Source organism: Paramisgurnus dabryanus, chromosome 6 (genome assembly GCF_030506205.2).
Source record: "Paramisgurnus dabryanus chromosome 6, PD_genome_1.1, whole genome shotgun sequence".
In the NCBI taxonomy this organism is placed as follows: domain Eukaryota; kingdom Metazoa; phylum Chordata; class Actinopteri; order Cypriniformes; family Cobitidae; genus Paramisgurnus; species Paramisgurnus dabryanus.
Genome location: NC_133342.1, coordinates 33,164,599 through 33,180,935, shown reverse-complemented (window position 1 = coordinate 33,180,935; position 16,337 = coordinate 33,164,599). Strand labels below are relative to the sequence as shown.

The following is a 16,337-nucleotide window of genomic DNA, read 5'->3' as shown; positions in this document are numbered from 1 at the left end:
TAAGTATAAAAAGCAATTCTAGCAGCAAAATCCTTTTCTGTATCCTAGCAAATAAACAAGCAAAAAATAAAAATAACACACAAAAATTCTTAAAGGGGTCATATGATGAAAATGTTAGCATTGCCACTTTGTAGGTTTGAGCAAAAATGTGTCGTTTTGGGTGTGTTTTTTAAAATGCAAATGAGCGGATGAAGTGCAAACACTGATCACAATGATGGTGGTTTGTTGTAATTGAAACTCTATTGTGCTGTCAAGTCCAAAAATTTGTCGTTTTGGGTGTGTTTTTTAAAATGCAAATGAGCGAATAAAGTGCAAACACTGATCACAATGATGGTGGTTTGTTGTAATTCAAACTCAATTGTGCTGTCAAGTCCTTCTTTTCTCTCTCTTTCTCTCTGCACTAAATGGCAGTGCAGTGGTTGGAGAGTTCAGATTAAGGAGGCGGTATTATTCTAATAAGATATCCTTATGACATCATAATGAAAGCCAAATTTCAATGACCTATTTTTGCTCACACCTACAAAGTGGCAATGCTAACATTTTCATCATATGACCCCTTTAAGCTCTACATAAATCACATGGATAAAACTTATGTGGCATGACGAGGGGGTGAGAAGTTAGCTTCATGGCAAAAGCAAAGGTTTTGCATAAAATTCCGACTACGCCACCCCGGGACTTACACCCAGGGAAATATTCCTTACACCCAGAAAGGCGGTAAGGCACACAGGTTCGTTCCTCTTAAAAGTGAAGTAAGCAGAAAACGTGGGTATAATACAAAAATATAGATTTTATTTCACAATATTCGTTGCCCATGACAATGAGCTAGGTGTGAAATAGACAGAAAATGACATTAATCAAAGCAGATCTGTCTGCAGCAAAATACATAAAACAAAATGACATAAAACATCACAAATCACAAAATTATACAAAAACACAACACAACTTAAGGTTTAACAGTCCTCACTGCTAAAATGCAGTGCGTGAAAAGGAAGAAAGATAATAAACTAATTAAAACAATACACCAACCTACAGAGCTGAGGTTACCCACCCGAGTGATCACTGGCACAAGTTGTCCAAAGGCACACACTCACACCAAACCGTGAACTCAAAAACACACACTTATGCACTTCAAAAATGTGTAACACTGCAAATGTTGAAGCAGTACCACCACCACCATAAGCTCTTTCACCCAGGGGGACCCCAGCTCCTGAAAGGATATCAAACAAAATAAATATTCAGACAACAATTTGACAAGAATTACTGAAAGCAAAGAAAACACAAAATAAATGGCAGGTGGAGCTACACAGGCAACCAAAGTCCAAAAAACCAGCTCCAACGCACTAAAATCGGTTGTCTTGGTTGACTTTGGTAGTGACTAGATAACCCTCCACTCCAAGATATATAACACTAAAGGCAGGAACCAGACAGTGTACAATCCATTGTACTGCGAGGAATATGATGATGTCGGTTTTACCGCGGTGCGACAGCCGCACGAGAACACTCAAGAGGTAAACATAATGTAGAGCAAAAGGGAGAACCCTAAAGTAAACAAACATAATATTAAAAATCTAAACACATCATACACTAACATTACAACTACGTGCTGGACACTTACCGCCCAGTGGCATCACCCCAGACACATTAACGTCTTTTACAGCACCGTTTAACCTACAACAGGTCAACCACAGCCAACTGAGGGTGCACAGTCATTTAAGCCATCAGCAGCACAAGGGCACCAGTACGCTGGACAAACACGCTAAAACCAACACAAACTAGTTTTAAATAACATACAAATTAAAACTACGAACAGCACCTTAACAATTCTCACCTGTCGCTATTGCTGCAAACACCCGGGGGAAACACAGGACATGACGCATTCCGGGCAGCAGCCAATCAGTGCTTAAAAAGGGACTGCCCCTTCCTGATAGGTGAAAGTAGCTGTCAATCACAGCTCACCTAATCCTGCTACACTTAAATTAAAGAATTTAAAAGAAAAAAACACTTCATGACAACTTCTAAATGATAATTTTTTTGTTCTTTATTATTAAACTTAAACCCAAACCAGGTTTAAGAGCTTGGTAGGCTTCATTCTCAAGTTTAGACACCATCCAAACTTATACAAATGACATCAGAGCAATAAGGCGGAGCTTTTTGAGAAGACTGTATATTTTTGTGTTAATCAGATTTCTGTTATTTTGCTCTGACAATGTTGCATTATTTAGTCATTTGGAGATTAATCTTTGCAGGTGAGTATTTATTTTAATCACTCTGTGAATGTTTTTCCTTTAGAAAATGCTGTCTAATGCCAGTTGTGATATGAACACATGTCCATTTTTTGTTCAGTTTATTTAGATGTCACACATGCTGATAGCATCACTCCAGATTATACAGAAGTCAATGCAGTTGAGAACGAGAATGTTACGCTGTCCTGCAAATATTCCTCCGCATACAATCTCCAATGGTATCGACAGCATTACTACACATCAGCTCCTCAGTTCCTCATGCTCATTCTAAGAAGCTCTGAAAAAGTATTACAGCGTTCAGATAAACGCCTGTCAGGAAAACTAAATGCGAAGAATAATCGTGTGGATCTGATCATCCCTTCTTCTACAGTTAAAGACTCTGCACTGTATTTCTGTGCTCTGCAGACCACGGTGACAGGAAACCAAACTTTGCTTTACAAAAACCTGACAAGAAGAGGGGGGAGAAATTAAACATGTGCTCTGCATTTACACATACTGTACACCCACACTTTTACATAGATATGCAATCTTCACTAAATTGGTTTAGTAGTAAGAAAAAATATGCACATTAGCAGGTGCATGTGCAACAATCTTTTGACACTGTGTACATCATATTCTGAAAGTAAAAATATATATTTTTTTAAATAAACCACAAATTAAGTTGTGTACAAATAAGCATTTGAGTGGGATCTCAAGAGATTTATCTTTCTATGTAAAATGTTTTTGACTCAGAAAATGATAAACTCTTAGTCAGGGGGCGGAGCATCAACCAGACATAAAGATCTTAACAGAACAGATGATGTTACATTACAAGTTCATCTCATCATACCGTAATGTTGCTCCAAACAGTTATTCTGCTCTGCGCATTCGGATGTAAGTAATGTTAATAATATCAATTGCAGTCTTAATGCAATAATTAAATTAAAAATGTTAATTGTCATTGATTGTCTAATTGTAATAATGAAAGTGAAATAGACAAGTTTAATTGTATTTATAAATTATATTTATTGTCATTTTCAGGTGGAGTATTTGGGAGTATCATTACACCAGACCAAAGTGAGGTCTTTAAGGAAGAGGGTGCCAATGTAACTCTGTCCTGTAGCTACTCAACAGCCATTAGTGTACAGTGGTATCGGCAGTATCCCACATCTGCCCCTGAAAATCTTTTATTAATCTTGCAAACCTCGGGACGTGTCCAGAGTGCAGAAAATCTGGATCCTCGGTTTTCCGCAAGACTAAATGAAAAGAAAACTCAAGTGTATCTGGAGATCTCATCTGTTAAATTCACCGACTCTGCTTTGTATTACTGTGCACTGACGCCCACAGTGACAGGAAACACAACATCACTGTACAAAAACCTGACAGACACATAGAGAAGATGGCCCTGTAGGATAGTTTCACATTAACCCACAGTTTTCATCCACATAAATGATTTTTTTCTTTCTTTAGTCCTTGTAATTTTTTAATAACATGAATATTATGTACAGATGAAAATATCAGTGATTAATCAATTTAAGTAATAAAACAACTTTCTTTAAGCAAATGTTCAAACACATAATACATATACTTAAACAGTCATAATAAGAAGAAAATCAATTCAATCTCACTATGGCAGTATGGGATTAACCTGCCATCTAGTGGTTGTTTGGGTTTAGTACACTGACCTTGAGAACTTGTCTTTTGTTTTAATACAGTTTAAGGTGACTTACCCTTCTTTATAAAGATGCTTGACATGATGATGACTCTGTACCAAGATAGCAAAATTGCTGTGGCCCAGTTCTGGCTCACATCTGACACTTTCATCTGGCCCACCTTTGGCATGGAATGATGGCAAGCAAGCCATAGAAATGCCACATGTCAGCCAAGCACAAAGCAAATAATGCAGATCTGACCCAAATCCGGGTAGTAGTCGATATAAATTCTTGCCCATATTCGGCCCACACCTGGCATGATTCATGGCACTTGTGTGGTCCACTCCTGTTTAACACATCTCAACCACGAGCAAGCCAGTGTGATGCCACAATCAGAGTATAAATCTCAACCATGGTGACTATTAAATGAAAAACGTCATGCTGCAATGCATGCTGGGTATTAACAAATTACAAATCTCATCCGGGACTCCCAGCATGCATTGCAACATGGATAAATAATTAACTTTTTACAATTTTCTTTGTCACCATGGTTGAGATTCATAGTCTGATTCTTGATGTTTGTATGTCCCAAATATACAGCGGTTAATTTTTGCCAAAGTTTCTATAACTCTTTAATATCAAACTGCTGTGAAAGTGCTGGACTTCATACATATTGTTGACAGATAAAAACTCTTAATAGTAAACCAATTAATTAGATTATGATTGTTACCATTATATACCAACCACCACAGAATTGCAACTTTATTGTAAATAATTTTACACTACCATAACAAATGTGTTTTATACACACAAAGTAAGGCAACCACGAAACTTCTTATAAATAAGTCAAGGGTCCAACTAAAACAAACACAAATCACAATAATGGTGACTTAAAATTAAACAAAGCATCAACATCTAAACCTAATAAGAGAATTTTGCTTTCTACAGCAATATTTTTACTGTTTTCAGGAATAATGTTTTATAAAATAATAAAATGCAATGTTTCTCTATCATTTACATAACAAGCAAACAAGTCAATATAAAAACAGTTGATATTTAAAACATTTTTGGGAACTTTCAGGGAACGTTCTTAGAACTTTTTTCTGTTAGCTGGGTATATGAATCACTTCAGACTCACACCCACATGAGCCAGTGCTTAATGTGCAATATCTTTGCCAAAACTGGCCCTGATGCTTCTTTATACAGCTGGGCCACATTTGCAACATCATATGTGGGCCACTTCAGACTCACACCCACATGAGCCAGTGCTTACTGTGCTACATGTTTGCCAAAACCGGCCCGGATAAGTTTTAAAAGAACTGGGCCACATTTGCTACATCATATGTGGGCCACTTTAGACACACACCCACATGAGCCGGTGCTTACTTTGCCATATCTTTGCCAAAACTGGCCCAGACCTATTTGTAAAGAACTGGGCCACATTTGCTGCAAAATGTGAGGGCCACATTTGGTTTATTCCAAGGTTAGGCCGTTTCTGTTGTGCAGCATTTTTGCCAAAGGTGGCCCACATGTGATTTGATATATTTGGCCCATTTTTGCTATTTTACATGTGAGCCACTTTAGGTTCACATCCCTTTTATTCGGGCCATAAGAAGGCCAGCAGTGCCGCATCTTCGCCTGAAGTGGCCCACATGTGCTTGCTATCTGGGTATAGGAGAATTCATTTTTATAATTTCTTTGCACCTGGAATATATTAAATATTATTATGAGACTACTTATACATAAAATATATATAAACATTAATATGTAACATAAATATGTATACTGATACCGTTAAAGTAAATAATTTGATGCAATTATTGGACATATGAGGAGGTATTAGGGTCTATTAAGGCTAATTTTGACATTAAGATGAATGTGAAATGTGCCCAGTTTACCCGATATCAAGTCAATTTCTGATGTGTTCAGGGGAGTTTTATAGTAGAAGAGGAGGAGTTACATCACACAGTCTTGTGCTAAAGCTGAAGCTATAGATTAGTTTGCCATTTACTGTGTGTGTGAATCCAGAGTCATCATGTTATTTTTTACTATATTGCTGCTTGCATTATTTAAAGGTGCAGTGTATTTGCCAAACATTTTAAATTCTACTGTTGAGATCGTAAGAACAGTATTTCTTAATCTATGTCATACATGTATGTTTAATTCATTTTTGATGAAGTTTTGTCTTTGATTGTTTTATGTTTGCAGGTAAAAGTTTTGCAGATGTTATCACCGCAAAAAGAGATCATGTGTTCACCACTGTTGGTGACAAAGTTACTCTTTCTTGTAACTTCAGCAGCAGTGGCAGTGGTTATGTGCCAAGACTTCATTGGTATCGTCAGTATTTGGGTTCAGTACCTCAGTTCCTTATACTGGAGTACTCAGGGAGTGTAGTGACGGCTAATCCTCCCATCCAAGGGATTTCCATTAAACACAGAAAAGAAGCTCAGGAGGTGGATCTGAAGATCTCATCTGTTAAAGTCACAGACTCTGCTCTGTATTACTGCGCCCTGCAGCCCACAGTGACAGAAAACACATAAACACTGTACAAAAACCTGACCGCAAATTATTAAACAGAAATGTGCAGTATGAATGTAGGAAACAAAGCCATTAAAACATTGAAATACCAGAGGTGAAAACAAGAGCAATGTTAGTAAAAACGTTAAACAACTTTTGATTTAAGATCATTTTAAGTTTAGTCATGCTATGCATACAGCTCTGCACAGAATTCTGCCTCTACTTTCAGTTCATTCATTTCCCATCCGTCCAATGTTTATTTAAGTTCTGTAAAAGTATTTGGCACTATTTAAAATTAATATATAAAACCAAATTTAAGATCTTAAGTGTCATAAATTCAGCCATGTATGTCCAAACCTTTGGCTGGTATTGTGTATAACAACATCACAAATAAATGTCAAACTTTAAAGTCTATTAGAGTAAAAGGCTGCAGTTTTACATTACACCAGCAGAGAGCACACAGACCTACAATAAAAATATGGTATGTTGTGTGTAATGATGTAATGAACTTTCAGACTTTAGACTGTACAGACACAGATAAACATTCACAAGTTCATGTTTTACTGTTTTTAATTTTAGTCTCTTTTGAAGAACTGTTTAAATTCCATCATGAGATCTTGGCTATGGGGTGTACTTATCATGCTGCTTTCTCAAGGTGATGTACAGCACATTTCAATCTTATCATTGTTTAATATTAATTTAGTTACTGTTGTTGTTATGTAATGGGATAGTGTGTTGTTAAATTATGTTTTGTTATGTTTCTTTTATGCAGGATGTAGAGGACAACATACAGTACATCAGTCAACAACAGATGCTTCAGCTCTTATAGGGAAAACAATAACTCTGAACTGTGATTATAACACAACAGACACAATACCTGCCCTGCTGTGGTACAAACAAACAGGCGGTTTACCTCCAGAATACATTTTAGTAAGACATAAATTTGGAAATGGAAGTAATGCCAAAGAGTTTCCTAAAACAAGATTTCAATCTCAGCTGGATAATATGAGAAGAGTTACATTGACTGTCCTGAACCTTCAGTCGTCTGACTCTTCTGTGTATTTCTGTGCTCTGAGGTCCACTGTGACAGCAGGATATTGAATACTCAAACAAAAACTTGTGTTGACTATAGTAGTTAATGCCACAATTTGTTGCTAGTATTGTTGTTTGTGACACTAAACAAAACAAGTTGTGGGCAATATTAGCAAAAACACAAATTTCTGCTAATGAAAATTATTACAAAACTACTAAATATTTAATTTGCATGCAAGTGGAGAAAACACATCTTTCCTATATTAAAATGCTGTTTCCTTATCAAATTATAATACCTCCCCCCCCCCACACACACCTATAATAATATCATCCAGTTAACATTAGTAACACACAAACAGTGAATCTATATGCAATCAATAACAATTGTTTTTTATTAGTTGATATTCTCATTGATATTTAAATGTACAGTATTTAATTTTGAACTGAAGGTATTGTTTATCAGGTAAACAAATACAACAATTGTCCTTATATCAGACCACTGCATCATAAACATTTCAAAGAGCCCCATAGGAGTGTACTGTATGTACTGTATGTATGGGTCTATGTGGTAACACCTGCAGGAAGCAACGCTGCACTTTGATTGGATGTTTAAAGAAGCAGTTGAGAGTTTCAGTTTGTTTAGTGCATGAAGACTGCTGATCTGTCAATCTCTTGGAGGACAACATCATTCTACACAATGTATATCTGTGTATTACTGGTTTTATTGGGATTCATGGGTAAGATGTCAAGTCTATAACTTTTCATAATAAATATATATATGTTTTTTTTTTTACTTTAGGGCATATTTGGTGATGTTTTTAAGTGTTAAATGTTTCATGTATAAAATAATAGAATGGTTTCTTCTCAGGTTCCAGTATAGCAGACAGTATTACTCCATTATCTACTGTTGTCCATGCAAATGAGGGTGACAGAGTTATCCTCTCATGTAAATATCACTACAGTTTATCAATGAATAATCTACAGTGGTATCTGCAATATCCCAACTCTGTGCCGGAGTTCCTCGTTCTTATCATGGAGTCAGGACAAAACCAGACCGCTACACCTCCTCATCCTCGACTGAAAGCTTCGGTTTTAAAAGAAAACAAGACGGTGAATCTGGAAATCTTCCCTGCAGATGTGAAGGACTCAACAGTGTATTACTGCGCACTGCAGCCCACAATGACAGGAAATGAATGAATATCATACAAAAACCTGCTTTCAGCTACATGAAGAACAACAAATTTAAGATTTCAAACAACTAGAATGGTGACCATAGTCATAATTTAAATGAATAGCATTTTAACATGTTTACTTTATATCTTGTAGTAGCTACACAAAAATATATTTTTGTGTAAGTTACCATTGAATATATTAGTAATATTTTTCCTGCGAGTCAAGTACTGCTGAAGAGAGTCCAAAAAAATCCATATGAGAAAATGACCAAATCTACATGACATATTTTGTCTTTAAATAATATGTTATCCTAATGACCATTATGATAGGGGAGCATGCTGTGTCATCTGGGCGGCACTGCCCCCTAATGCCACACCCCCAACCCCCAGCAATGGGCCTGAGTTGGATAAAACTGTTGGCAAAGACCAGCTTTGTCTGACTTAAGAAGGTTTTAGCAGTGTTGTTAATTAAACCCTATAATCAGATTTTATACAGATGAGTGAGGATAAAAAAAATCATTTAAATAATTTGCCCATATAATAGAATGAAATCATGAATTAATAATTTCCTGTTTTCTGATGTTTGCCTTCAACCACAAGACTCTAGAGATATACGGTAACATCAAAGTAATACCAGAGAGCAGGCTTGTGCACAATTCAGAATTGAATTGAAATGACTCCTGAATTCCAATTCAACTCTTGAATTTGAATTGATGTCAAAAACAGGATCTAGAATTACAATTCGAATTTGAATTAAAGGAAGCAGAATTGCAATTCAATAGAAACTCAAAGAAATCCCTATACAGTAAGTGAAGTGTTAAAAATGAAGCTTTCAGTATATGTCAGATATAATTGCATTACATTTTCTATAAATTAGTTTGAACTACGTGTACAGATTACATTAACAGGTAATGTTTCCCCCAGCAATTAATGTTAAAAACTTGAGTCACAAAACAAATAATTACGTTTATTTTTTATGTAAATGTAATTTTATGGAACAAGATGGAACATGACTTCATTTCCCAAAATGCTTTACTTTAACCAAGTATTTAAAATGGTTGGCAAACAATTTTCCAAAGTAACCTTCCTAACACTGAATGTATGTAAGATTCTTTCTGTTGTGTGATGGTGGAATTTTTTTGAATTGCCATGAATTTAATTCCACTTCCTGTCATTCCAATTCAAATTCAACGTCCTGTAGGGCGGAGTCAATTTGATTCAAATTCCAATTCATGAATTGGATGGAGGCCAATTCTGAAATTCTGAATTGTGCACAAGCCTGCCACAGAGGACGGTGAACTGCAACACATAACAGATCGGTAGATTGAAGATGTGGAGAACAGTGCTAGTGATTCTCATTGCGGCATCAGGTATCTTAACGTATTTACACATTGCTAAACATATTTATTTTATTATGAAAGACAATATATGATAAAGAAAGCCATCACTGTTTGTTTCTATTGCAGTTTCTTATAGCGATCAAATTGAACCAACTGAAGCAGTTCTTGTCAAAAGTGATAATGACCGTGTTACTTTGACTTGCACTTATGAAACAACCAGTGAATTTGTTCATCTTATCTGGTACAGACAATATCCCAACAGTGAACCTCAGTATTTACTGTGGAAAGGTGCCCGATCAAGAGATGGCAGTCAGCGCATAGGAGATTCTCATTTTGACTCCTCTACATCCAGAACATCCACAGAACTGATCATTAAAAAGACTGCTCTAAAAGATTCAGCTCTTTATTACTGTACAATTTGGATAGACACAGTGATACAAAGTGTGTAAGAAGCTGTACAAAAACTCACACAAACTATTCACTTTAATCTCAAAAACATCAAAGTATCACCAAAATCCTATTATCTCGCAAAACCATACATTAGTGTATAGGAAACACCTGCAAGTACAGTCACCAAAAGCAAACCTTTTATTTAATGAAGCAGAGTTTCCCCTAAATGAAGTGTGATGTGTAAATTAAAAATATTTTAAAATATCGATAATATAACATTTCCAGAAACCCGTATTGATATGATTGTCTATTATACAGATATTGTCAGGGTTGTGGACAGGTTGTGGACAGGTTGTTTGACCGATACGCAAGGTCATGAGTCTCCACACAGAACATAGGACTGTCAGAACCCTGCCATCATGACCAGATATAAATATTAAACAAGACTTTTGGCAGGATCCTGACAGATATAGATACAGAATAATATAACCCGTATTCAAACTTTAAAATAATGTGACACATTGTGCATAATATTTTTAGATACAGATACTGTTATGGACCAAGAACGGACTCCAATGCAGGAGAGTACAGTTCACAAATTTATTGACACTCCTTAAAGGGGACATATTATGAAAATCTGACTTTTTCCATGTTTAAGTGCTATAATTGTGTCCCCAGTGCTTCTATCAACCTAGAAAATGTGAAAAAGATCAACCCAGTAACTTATTTTTGGTAAACCATTCTCTGCAAGCATGTGAAAAAATAGGTCATTGTTATTTGGCCCCTATTGTGATGTCAGAATAAGGTAATACCGCCCCCTTTATCTGCAATATCCAACCACAGCACAGCCGTTTAGTACAGAGAGAAAGAGAGAAAAAGAAAATAATTCACAGCACAATTGAGCTTCAATTGTAACAAACCACCATCATTGTGATCAGTGTTTGCACTTCATCAGCTCATTTGCATTTTAAATGACACACCCAAAATGGCACACTTTTGCTCAGACCTAGATTTTGATTTAGTTTACATCTTAAAAAAATCTCATAATATGTCCCCTTTAAGACACAAGAGGTAAATAGCACAGTAGTTCACAAACGGCTAGACGGGCAGCTCTGAACGTTCAAGCGTATCCACCGAGGACGCACAGTCCAGCACATCAGGGTCAAGTTGCCGGTGCATATGCTGTGAGAGAGTTGCTAGACTCAAGGCAACGTAGGGATTGGCTCCAGTACCTGGTTGATTGGGAGGGCTATGGCCCTGAGGAAAGGTCCTGGGTAGTCTAGGACGACATTCTGTAGCCCAACCTCATCGAGGAGTTCCAGAGAGCCAGACCTGACCGACCTGCACCACGTCCTCGAGGAAGACCCCGTAGAGCGCTAGGAGGCACTCCTGGGGGGGTTCTGTAACGTCCATACCGCCGCGCCACCAGAGGGAGACCTCTTCGGAGTACTGACATGGCGCCGCCCTTTGCTTCTCTGATCATTTCCTGTTTTGCCTTACTTAAAGGGGCCATGGCATGAAAATGGCGTGATTTTTTTCCCCAAACCAGTTCGATAGGAGTTTTACTTAAACATGAGCTCAGGGGCAGAAAGAAATTTGATTGGTTCACAAAAATGACCAATGAAAGTCCTCAACCGGAGCCTTCAAGACAGCTTCTGCAGTGAAGCAGTTCGAGCTCACCGTTGGTCAGGTGAGTAGCGCAGATGGTTAGATAGGAATGTGACTGTTTTGAGTTCAGCTCGAAATGTTTCGAGCGTTTAAGTTACGTGTTACCACGTTTTCACGTGTCCGTGGCACGACTTTCTTTTTCGTGCCAGTTTCACGTAATGTTTACTCAATTGTTTTTCCTATTTTCTTACCATTGTCGTTTGGGACACTGTGAAGTGTAGCTGGAAGACGTCAGGTATTTTTTTTAGTATTTTTGCTTTACTAATTGTGGGATTTTTGCATCTGTTTTTGAATTGGTATTTTGTAATAGTGATGGGCAGCGCGGCTCTTTTCATAGATTTGGAAATCTGCAATCTGTGACTTTCTCCTCTCTATCACCATCTCTTTTTGAAACCTAAAATTGCATTTTAGATCTTACTTGTAGAGTTATTTTCTTATCCTAGGATTAGATGTTGGCTGTTTCATTTAAAGTCACCATTATTGTGATCAGTGGTTGTTTTAGTTGGACTCTTGACTGTTAGCTTGTTAGTTCTTTCTAACTGTGTTTAAAACACATTGTTATAGCAAAGAAAAAACAATTGTGTTAATGAATATTGATAGTTAATGTACACTGTCAAATATAAACATTTAAATGAACAGATTTAATAATACAGTTTTTCCTCACTCATCAAAAGCATCTTTTTTTGTTAAAAATGAAATCCTACAGTTTAAGGTCCAGAACTCTCATAGCAGTTTGTTATTCTGAAGGATTTTGATAGGGTGCACATAAAGCATTAACCCCTGCACGATGTAGATGCACAGACATCAAGAATCAGAGTATGAATCTCAACAATGGTGACAAAGAAAATGGTAAAAAAGTTCATTATTTATTCATGCCCCAGTGCATTCTGGGAGTCCTGGATGAGATTTGTAATTTGTTGATATCCAGCATGCATTGCAGCATGAAGCTTTTCTTTTTATTGTCACCATCATTGTGATTCATATTCTGACTCTTGATGTTTAAGTGTCTACATTATATGACAGTTAATCTGTAAGTATCAGTGTTTAAAAATGATTCAGGATGAAAAACTGTTATGAGGGAGCTGGATATCATACTACAGTATCATATTATTAACATAAATAATTACTTCTAGTAAGCAATCATTTTTAAATAAAGTGTTATTTGAAAGTATATCCTAACAACCATAGATATGCTCTAGTGTCTCCTCTTCAACCACAACAAACATGCGTTAAACACATGTAATTATAATAACCAAAAAAGCTGGAAAGCTAAGACTAAGACTCAAGAGTCCAATTAAAACAACCACTGATCACAATAATGGTGACTTTAAATGAAACAGCCAACATCTAATCCTAAAATAAGAAAATAACACTACAAGTAAGATCTAAATTGCAATTTTAGGTTTCAAACAGAGATGGTGATAGAGAGGAGAAAGTCACAGATTGCAGATTTTAACTCTCCCCGGTGTTACTTTTTTAACACTCTAGAGATGGACCTATATAAACACTGAGCAGTGTTAATTTAACTCCCGGGATTTTGCAGTGTAGTTTTGGACTATTTTGGCTTGTTTTTGGAATAAACACTTTGGCATTTCTCACAGTGCCTCTGTTTAATTTGGCCATATGTTTTTTGGTACCCCTTTATGGGGTTACCATTACACTCAGTTTTAGTTGATAGCTCATAATTCCTCAGGAAGCCTCCTAATCCTCGTTCCTCATGTCATTGCAGTGCAATTAAAGAATTGAAATGTCTTACAAGATGGTGAAACTCAATCAGTTTACAGGTCGTAGGTGCATGGAAACGAGGAGCACATATTGAGAAGCACCAGTAGTGTGGATGAAGAAAGGCAGGTCACTAACCACTAAATGTCACTAACCACACCCACATTTAACCACCTTATAGCTTTACAACAGCCACTGTCAACTGCATTTACATTTTTGTTTCAACTTTGATTCATTAAGCGAGTAATGATAAATTTTATTAGTAAACATGGAGAAATGCTTATTACTGATTATTTTAACTGCAGCAGGTAAAGGGTGCACCAACTTTAATATGTTAAACTTTTATGTACATATATTATGTTATATACTATAATAATCACACAGTGTTTAATATTTTTTATTACACTTCAATTTCATTGCAGGTGTGTTTGCTGATAGCATTGGACCAAATGACAAGGAAACTAATATAATCAGTACTGAAGGAGAATCTGTGACACTGAGCTGCACATATGAAGCAACCAGCCACTATATTTATCTTTACTGGTACATACAGCATCCTAACAGTGAACCTCATTATTTACTGTATAAAGGTGCTCGAGCCTGGAGTATCTACGATGATATACCAGACTCACGGTATAACCCAACAACATCTCAGACATCCACTAAACTCAGTATTGACAGTGTAACTCTGTCAGATTCAGCTCTATATTACTGTGCCTTAAGAGATGGATCCCAGTGGTACAAAATACCTAAGAGGCTTTACAAAAACTCACACAGACAGTTATCATGTAAGTGGTTTTTAATCAGGTAAGAATCAAAGTAAAGATGTTCATGCAAACCACAAACCCTCTGTTAATATCAGGATATGGTTACACCTGTTCACGTTTAAATGAGATGGATAAAATAATCCTCAGCTTCTTATGGTATACAAATAAGTGACTATTATTCAGTATTTATGCACAGCAAAATCCCCAGTGTTAAATTAACACTGCGCTGTGTTTATATAATCCACACCAAGATTGGTGTTAAAAAAAAACACTAAATCAGTGTTAAAGTTAATAAGATAATGAAGTGATTGAGTCATTAATAGTGAACACCTGCTGGTCATTCCGTGTCAAATCAACTCAATATTGGAGTTGTTCCTTTCTTAAAATTTTTAATTTGTTGACTCTTTTTCTGGAGAAAGTAATACTAAAATGAGGAAGAAAGCCAAATTATTAAATGCAATAGATGAAATCACCATAGTTAAATGAACACTATCATCATCTCTGTTTGAAAACTAAAATTACAACTTGCTTGCAGAGTTACATGGATGATAGGTTTAACTTCTAAAGAACTGCTGTTAATCTGGTTAATAAAGTAAGTCACCATTGCTCAGATTAGTGTTTCCTTTAGTTGGGTACTTGGGTCTTGAAGTTTTTTGTTAGTTTTCTTCTGCTCATTGTGGCAGTGTGTTTATAAAACACATCTGTTAAAGCTGATGAAGATGAGAGAAATGTAGTCTATTACTGTTGCTATGTTAATTCTATCACTGCCAGCGCCAGCGTTTTTCATGATTTTCACCAAAGTTTAATGCCTTCCAGAAAATGTTCTTCTTTAAAAATATAAACATACAATATACCAAACCAAAGAACAGACCCTCTGCTTTCAAAAAAAAAAAAAAAAAGAAAGTTTCATCCTACCTTTAGTGGTTCTTTTGCAATCAGCTTTTGAATATGGGTGGGTTTTTGCAAAAACATCATATTTTGAGCAAAAAGCAGAAATAATTCCATTTTGTGATGGACTTTTCATAGAGATCCCATTCAGAGCGATCTTTAAAACAGACACGGACATGCAGCAGCTTGCCATAGGGCAATACTTCCGGGTTTAAAAAGTCGTCATTGGCGGGGAAGCGTTTTCTCTTAATTGACGAGATATCTCGTCAATGGCGGGGAAAGAGTTAATTATTATGAAAGTATATGTCTTGGGATTCAATGATATCATAAAAAAGTAATCACTGAATATAAGTGTTTAATTTATGTTCTGCCAACCCTGTGAGGATCCCATGAAATCCAACAGCGCTGTAAAAGTCCACATACCCTGAAGAGTTAAATATTGTTTACCCAAATCTGATTTGATTGGTTCACAAAAATGACCAATCAAAGTTCTCGTTACTTGTTTAAGCCCTCAACGTAGCCTTCAAGGCAGCTTCTGCAGTGAAGCAGTTTCAGCTCACCGTTGGTATGGTAAGATAGGGAAAGAGACCGTATTTGAAATCAGCTCGAAATGTTTTGAGCGTTTAAGTGACGTATTTCCGCGTTTACACGTGTCCGTGGCACGTATTGGTTTTTAAATTTTTTCTCTATTTTCTTACCATTTTTGCTTGGGATTGGGGTTAGAACAACTTTCTGATACATAAAATGACATCCTCACCCTAACCCAACTCTAACCCCAACCCCAAGCAAAAACAGTTTAAATTTCTGACAGATAAATGCACAAACCAATGTTTAAATGACATTCTAACCCAGTGTTCTTCACTCCCAATCCTGGAGAGCCGGTGTCCTGCAGAGTTTAGCTCCAACCTTAATCAAACACACCTACCTGTGATTTTCTAGTGATCATGAAGACATTGATCAGCTTGCA

At 36.5% G+C, this 16,337-nt stretch overlaps 2 long non-coding RNA genes across 2 annotated transcripts; one reads left to right on the top strand and one right to left on the bottom strand.

Moving 5' to 3' along the window:
* Positions 1 to 611: 611 nt before the first annotated feature.
* LOC135764864 (uncharacterized) lies at positions 612 to 1,966 on the bottom strand. The gene is made up of 3 exons (XR_010540320.2): positions 1,829 to 1,966; positions 1,616 to 1,756; positions 612 to 1,539 (listed from the first exon to the last, which is right to left on the bottom strand). It is a non-coding gene; the product is annotated as an uncharacterized lncRNA (long non-coding RNA).
* A 6,456-nt stretch (positions 1,967 to 8,422) lies between these two features.
* LOC135767049 (uncharacterized) lies at positions 8,423 to 10,294 on the top strand. The gene is made up of 3 exons (XR_012336860.1): positions 8,423 to 8,533; positions 9,797 to 9,965; positions 10,183 to 10,294. It is a non-coding gene; the product is annotated as an uncharacterized lncRNA (long non-coding RNA).
* Positions 10,295 to 16,337: the final 6,043 nt, after the last annotated feature.